The 7,714-nt window shown below is 39.5% G+C and overlaps 1 protein-coding gene across 2 annotated transcripts in view; it reads right to left on the reverse strand.

Moving 5' to 3' along the window:
- The window catches only part of ANKRD34B (ankyrin repeat domain 34B), a 66,170-nt gene extending 59,446 nt beyond the window's left edge, over nt 1-6,724 (reverse strand). The window contains exon 1 of one of the 2 annotated variants that reach the window (XM_089693220.1): nt 6,564-6,724. The gene's annotated coding sequence lies outside the window, so the exon portion shown is untranslated. Of the gene's footprint in view, nt 1-6,426 lie in introns of both variants that reach the window. The other variant, XM_089693219.1, reaches the window with a different exon arrangement.
- Between the last annotated feature and the right edge of the window lie 990 nt (nt 6,725-7,714).

The raw sequence follows: 7,714 nt of genomic DNA on the forward strand, positions 1-7,714 counted from the left end.
AAGGATAATAACTCTGCTTTGATACCGCCACGGGTATCAAGGGTCCTGAACAAATGGGGCACTTCCATGAGTTTGCAATCTCCTCTAATACTATAGTAGGTGATGCAGTGACAGTGGATACAAGTGGGGAATGCTATGGGCAGGACTGTATTCCAGTAAACAAGCATGTAGTTGATAGATAGATAGATAGATAGATAGATAGATAGATAGATAGATAGACAGACAGACAGACAGACAGACAGACAGACCTGTAAATGTAACCATTTTAACCATGAATTAGCCAGTGTTCAGAGTTTCTATCTGAATGATTTATGTGTGACTATAAGAGCAATTATAACTGAATATGAAACAGTATTCTATAACATCCAGGCTGAATGAAACAATCCTGGGAGCCTTCATCATACGGATGTAGGAGTTGCTGATCAGTAATACAGACATTCACTAACCTTTCCTTGGTAACTTCCTTACATCTAAGCAAAGAGCCCATCACTGACAGCAGGGGAGGCAGTGGGTCACCAGCTAAACTTGTAGCAAATATTACTGCATGGTTACAATTCATATCACATTAGGCTCAACTCACAAAGCTTTAACAACAAGATACATATTTTTTTATTTAGCTATGTCTCTGTAGTTTTCAAATTTCATTGGACCCAGCTGAAAATAACTGTCGCTTTTTTGTAAATAAGGATCCTTATCCTGGGGTGTTAGCTTTGTGAATTAGCTCTATTGCCATTCTTTTTAATATAATATGCTTTGTTACTGTCCACATTTCCACAGAGGTCATCATGGTTCCTAAGATGAAGTTTCACTTCATTGGTTCTGCATTCTGTGGTTGTAAAGGCTCAAGGTTTTTTACCTTTGTGCATCTGTGTGTGAATGGACACACAGAGCAGCGGCTCGGGGCGAGCCTACTTGGGTGCCCGCATAGTAAGCAGCTTGCTGTGGGGGCACTTGTTAAGAGGGAGGGGCCAAAAGCACCAGTGGGGGACCTGAAAAGAAGAGGATTGAGGCTACTCTGTGCAAAATCACTGCACAAAGCAGGTATGACATGCTTGTTATTTAAAAAAAAAAAATCTGCCTTTACGATCACCTAAACTACCTATTATAAACAGCAATGTGAAGTAAACTACAGTAGCCAATCAACTATCAGCTTTCATTGTTCAAACTGCTGTATATTGTGCAAAGGTAGGAGCAATCAGTTGCTATGAGTTTCTGTACCTTGTACATCACAGTTGCTCTTACTGTCTTAATAGTCAAGCCTGAATGGCTTCTCACCTGAACATCTGCATATAGTCCTGACATCAATGGAAAGTAGCATTTCACACTAAGTGTAAATACCTGGGCCTTGACGTCCAAATGGATTTCTCTCATTACATGGTGGACAATCTAAATTTGCTGTTGTCCCAGTTTGTTCATACGCATTCCATGTTGATGCACCTTCCCTTAAGTCCAATAGGCTGAGTCAATCTCCTTAATCACCTCCTTTCTCCCTAAAGTTCTTTATTTCTTTTGCCGGACAACCTAACCACTGTTTTTTATTTTTGTAAACTGGATAGAAATGTCTTGTCTTTTATCTGGAACAGGAAAAACCCTAGACTTGCCAGGACTGCTCTCTATGCATAACTTACTCTTGGAGACGTAGCCTTCCCTAATTTGTTTGGTATATTATTGGGCTGCTGGTCTTGGTTACGGTCCGATGGTGGTTTGCCAAGTCCAGGGATAATATGTCAGTCACCTTATAAATGGCCCTTTTAGCATCTTACTCTGAACTAAGAAATCTGCCTTTTCATAGCTCACATTCTAAATTTTCTTGGACGAAAACTGCATACCCCACCTACATTAGACAACGGAAAAAAACATGTTTTAATAGAATCCTCAATCTGAATAAATTCAACTATGTTAGTAGGAACTACAAAGTTTGATAAAATTTGGTCTAGTTGGATAGATGAGCAGGGTATAACAAATTCAATTGTTGCCTGGGACTCTGCCTACATCTCTGCCAGATATACTGTATCCATAAATAGCTTGCTATGATGTTCCAAATATATATCTTGCTTATTCTATGGAGAAATCCCTATTTGTGCCCTGGCTCCTTATGCCTCTCGCCTTTCTCCTATTCCTCCTCTTATTTTGTCCCCCTGGGGTACATCCTACATCATACTGGTTATATGTTGTCTCACAATGGCTGATTAAATATCTGTGCATGTTATGTGCTTTATTCTCATGCTAAGATACCCTCTTGTGCGTTTGGTCTATATACTTTATACACTTCTGCCAACTTGGTTGTTTTTTTTCTATTATTTTGAATTACTTTGTATATTTGTAATATGCAATTTCAATTGCAATAAAACTTTTCTGAAAATAGCTTTTCACATTTTTATTTTATATTACATAAATAAATTGAAAATGACATGAAAACAGGATGATGCAAGAATAAATCAAATAAAAATAAGTAAGAGAAAAGGTTCCTATGGTAACAACATTTTTTTATACATATAGTTTTTATGCCTTCTTAAAACCTATTGTAAGAATTAGGGGTGTTCAATAAACATGGGGTCCCTGCTGTTAAATTGTCAGTCTTTGCAAAACGTGGATTTGGATGTTTACTACAGCTCTAGGTTGGCACGTTTTACTCTTGCTCTTCAACCATGGCCATTTAAAGGAAACCCCACATCTCATGTTAGATTGTCCCATTCATATTATGGAAGATGCAGCAGAAGGAAATAACCAAAGTGGGAAGTAACAGGGGGTATTGTGTCAGTGGAGCCCCCTAGTGATATAGGAAGCCAGTGCACAACTCCGCCTCTATCTGAAACATCGCTTTTTTGTTGGAGTGACTTGTCTCTGCAATCAAGCATAATTGCTGCCAAGAATTTCCATGGTACATTCCTTCACCTAGCAAAACACCTATTCATAGTGTAAAGCGATTGACTGACTCAGCCACCTGCCAGATGGTTAGACATAGAAAAAAGATTAACTGAATTAAAAAAAAATGATAATTACTTAGAGTGGTAGTAAACCCTTACATATAATCAGTGAAATGACTGGCCTCAGGTGATACACAGAGAAGAAACAAAGCCTGCTATGTAAATTGTACCTGTTTATCTGCAGTCCTCTTCTCTGCAGCTGTTCAAATTCTAGAATTTATAAAGCTTTCAGAAAGCAGGGGTAGGGAGCTGAAGTTAAATTCTGCAGAATTTAATGAGATGAGCTCTGAGAGCTGACTGGAGGGAAGGGGCACACCCCCTTCACACAGCACACATAAACAGAGCTGAGGCTGGCAATCACAGGCTGTGTACTGGAGCTCCCTCCCCTGTCACCTTTTTTCTCCTGGTGGCAGGAAAACTTGTCAGAAATGACTCATGCTGATAGCAGAGGAACGAGGCAGCAAAGGGAAATGACACTTAGTGCTCTGGATTGCGACAAGTTCACACTATAGAGGAATATGCTTTGTTCATATTTCATGTCTGAGGTTTACAACCACTTTAGGGACCATCTATGTTAATGTAACAAAACGTTGTATCAGAGCAACAAGCACAATAGGAATTTGAACTGAAAGTTCCTTTCTGCAATGTTCTTTTTATAACTCCCTCAGGCAGTATCCAAAGAGACATATTTTTAATAAAAGAAAATAAATGATATCTTCCCTGCAAATTTTAATCTGATCTTCTGTATTTATTATTTCACTTTCTCAGCTTCTCAGAAAAGATTTTGATCATTGCTGCGATCTCTTCCATTAAAGGGTACCTGTCATTGAATGCTATTGTGGCTGGAACTGTTTATGATTTGTGATATTATTGTTCGAAGGATATTAAACAAGAAGCAGACTGGGCACAGGTCACATATTGTTTTCTTTCAATACATACAAGTACAGTATATATAATAAAACTGACCCAGTTGCTAGATTTTAAAAAATGTAGATAATATTGAACTAACTCAACTACTGGCTTTTTATATTTTCCCTGGGACACAGAGAGTAATATATGATTAGCTCTGCTAAATGTCATTGCTATAACCCTTCGTTCCACTCACACCTCTCCTAAAGGTTGTGGTCATTGTGAAGAGCTGGGAATTCAGGAGCACAAATTTTGCTGTCAACCTTTTAGAGCAGCTTTTCTCAACCAGGGTTCTTTGGAAACATAGAATTCCTCCAGAGGTTTCTAGGGGCTCGTTGAGCTATGTTTTGCTAGTAACCACTGAATCCACTTTTTACTTATTTACAAACGTAAGGAGCATTCTTCTTACTGACTATCAATGTATAGATCATTTCTCCAACTGACCACAAATGTAAGAAGCATTCTTTCAACTGACCACCAATATAAGGAGCTTTTTTCCCATTGACCACCAATGTAAAGTGCACTCTTCCCAATAACCACCAATGTAGGGAGCATTATTCCCACGGACCACCAATGTAAGCAGCATTATTCACACTGACCACCAATGTAAGCAGCATTATTCCCACGGACCACCAATGTAAGCAGCATTATTCACACTGACCACCAATGTAAGCAGCATTATTCAAACTGACCACCAATTTAAGGATACTTCTTTCCACTGACCACCAATGTAAGGAGTATTATTCACACTGACCACCAATTTAAGGATACTTCTTTCCACTGACCACCAACGTAAGGAGTATTATTCACACTGACCACCAATTTAAGGATACTTCTTTCCACTGACCACCAACGTAAGGAGTATTATTCACACTGACCACCAGTTTAAGGATAATTCTTTCCACTGACCACCAATGTAAGCAGCATTATTCACACTGATCACCAATTTAAGGATAACTCTTTCCACTGATCACTGATCACCAATGTAAGGAGCATTCTTTCCACTGGCCATCAATAAAAGGAGCATTCTTCTCACTGGCCACCAATGTAAGGAGTATTCTTCCCACTAACCACCAGTTTAAGGAACATTCTATCTACTAACCACCAATTTAAGAAGCATTCTTCCCATTTACTACCAATTTAAAGAGCATTCTTCTTACTGACCACCAATTTAAAGAGCATCCTGATCACTGACCACCAATGTAAGGAGCATTCTTCCCACTGACCACCAATTTAAAGAGCATTCGTCTCGCTGACCACCAATGTAAGGAGCATTCTTTCCACTGGCCACCAATAAAAGGAGCATTCTTCTCACTGGCCACCAATGTAAGGAACATTCTTCCCACTGACCAGCAGTTTAAGAAACATTCTACCTACTAACCACAAATTTAGGGAGCATTCTTCTCACTGATCACCAATTTAAAGAGCATTGTTATCACTGACCATCAATGTAAGGAGAATTCTTCCCACTGACCACCAATTTAAAGAGCATTCTTCTCGCTGACCACCAATGTAAGCAGCATTCTTTCCCCTACCCACCAGTTTAATGAGCATTCTTCCCACTGACCACCAATGTAAAGAACACTCTTCCCACTGACCACCAATGAAAGGAGCGCTCTTCCCACCAACCATTAGTTATGTACTGTGAGCTATAGATGTAATAATTATTAGCAGGGATTCCCTGAGACCAAAAAGTTATTTCAATGGTTCTATGGTTCCACTGTGTCTAAAAAAAAAGGTTAAGGAAGACTGTTCTAGAGAAATATAAAAGCTGATATGCAATTCAAAACCCTGGATTTTACCCAAATCTAAAAATTTCCACCGTGGGTGAACTATCCCTTTAAACTAGAGCTGTAACTCACCAAGCTTTTCTGAATCTAGTGTTACCTGTGCAGGCAATTTTTACCGAGAAGGCTCTGCTGACAGTGGTTATGGCTGGTCCAGTTTTTAAGTCATTACATTAAGCCCCATATATTTTATTCAGACAAACTACACTGACACAGATAGGATATCATGGGGGGGGGGGGGGGGTGGATTGATTTGATAAAGCGGTGTGGTTAGAGCACCCGGATTTTTTGTAGTTTATGTTGATATTACAGTTATAAATGTAGTATTAATGTTTAGCACATGCTGACATTATAATTATGTATATATATATACACACACCACTGTAAGATATTTTATATATATATATATATATATATATACACACACCACTGTAAGATATTTTATATATATATATATATATATATACACACCACTGTACGATAACATATATATGTATATATATATACACCACTGTACGATATTTTATATATATATATATATATATATATATATATATACACACACACACATGCCACTGTGAGATATAACATATATATATATATATATATATATATATATATATATATATATATATATATATAAAATATACTACTGTAAGATATTGTAAAAAAAAAATATATCCATATATATCTATCTATATATATATATAGTACAGCAGGGCAAAACTTTAGGCTACTTACACTGTGTTACCCCAAACAATCGTGATTGTAGCAAAGTAAGAAGATATAAGGCAGGCTGTTACCTGGGTTGAGATGTCAATGAGTGGAGTCCGGGGAGTGCAGCAGATCACATGAGCCCAGAGGGATGGGAATGTGGGGTGCAGATGTTGGGGTGCAGTCAGATGGGGTAGTTGGTCAGTGTCAGGGCTGGCACTCTTACATTGCAGTGGTGACTGGTCTCTGCTCCTCAGCTTCTCTCTCTCTCTCTCTGCAGCCCAGCGCCGCCTCCGCTTCCCCCTCCGCCTCTGCAAGTCTGTACAGAGGAACCTGCTGCCGCAGCTCGCGAGTGGCGAGGAGAGCTCGTACCGGCTGCCAGGGAAATCTCCTCTCCTCTCCTCCTCCTCCTCCTCCTCCTCCCGGGGATGATCGGGGATCTGGGGGCGGCACAGCAGACGGAGGAGGGTGATTAGACTCTCGCCCCCATTCCTGACACAACTTCCAGCTGCAGAGATGGCTGGTCATTGGGGACTGTCCAGGGTGACACCGGGGTGACATGACCTTCCTCCTTGTCTTGGTATACTGAGCACGTCTAATGGATTGTGCAATTAGTTTTCTGCAGTCACTGGCTGACCCTAATTTATACAGACTGTGAAGCTGCACAGGGGCCCTTTGGGACTTGGGGGCCCATTTGTACGAGATGTGGGTAGGTGGTAGGAGCCCTCCCTCACCCACCCAATCCCTTTCCCTTAGGCTCCATTCACACCTATGCAGTTTGCTTTTTGTCCGTTTTGCAGTGCTTTTCGCAGTTCCTTTTGCATTTTTCTACACGCGTTTTTACCGCATTTTGCATTTCATTCAGCTTTTTTTTTTAAGTGGAATTTTTTTTTTAATCAAAATGCAAAATGCGGTAAAAACACTATCGTGCATTTCAGCAGCTTCTCCATTGAACTCTATTGCAGCAAAAACACTGCTTTTTGCTTTTAAAAAAATCCCTGACCCTTTCCAAAATCACAGCAGTTCAAAAATGCAGAGATGTGAACAGCTTCCATAGGAAACCATGTTAAATGGACTGTAAAGTTTTTCTGCAAAAAGCATTAAAAAATGCATTGGTGTGAACGGAGCCTTAGGCTAGGTTCACACCTATGCAGTTTGCGTTTGATACGTTTCTGCAGTGCTTTTTGCATTTTTGCACATGCGTTTTTGATGTTTTTTTCTTTCCAACTTGTTACTGGGCAGATTAAAATGCAAAACGCATCAAAAACGTACTACATGCATTTCTGCAGCGTCTCCATTGAAGTCTATTGAACCAAAAACACAACATTTTGCGTTGAATAAAGTCTCTGAACCTTTTCTGTTTTTGTGCAAATTCCT

The sequence above is a fragment of the Staurois parvus genome, unplaced genomic scaffold (assembly GCF_062004578.1).
Source record: "Staurois parvus isolate SC_StPar_1 unplaced genomic scaffold, SC_StPar_1.0 ptg000618l, whole genome shotgun sequence".
Classification (NCBI taxonomy): Eukaryota; Metazoa; Chordata; class Amphibia; order Anura; family Ranidae; genus Staurois; species Staurois parvus.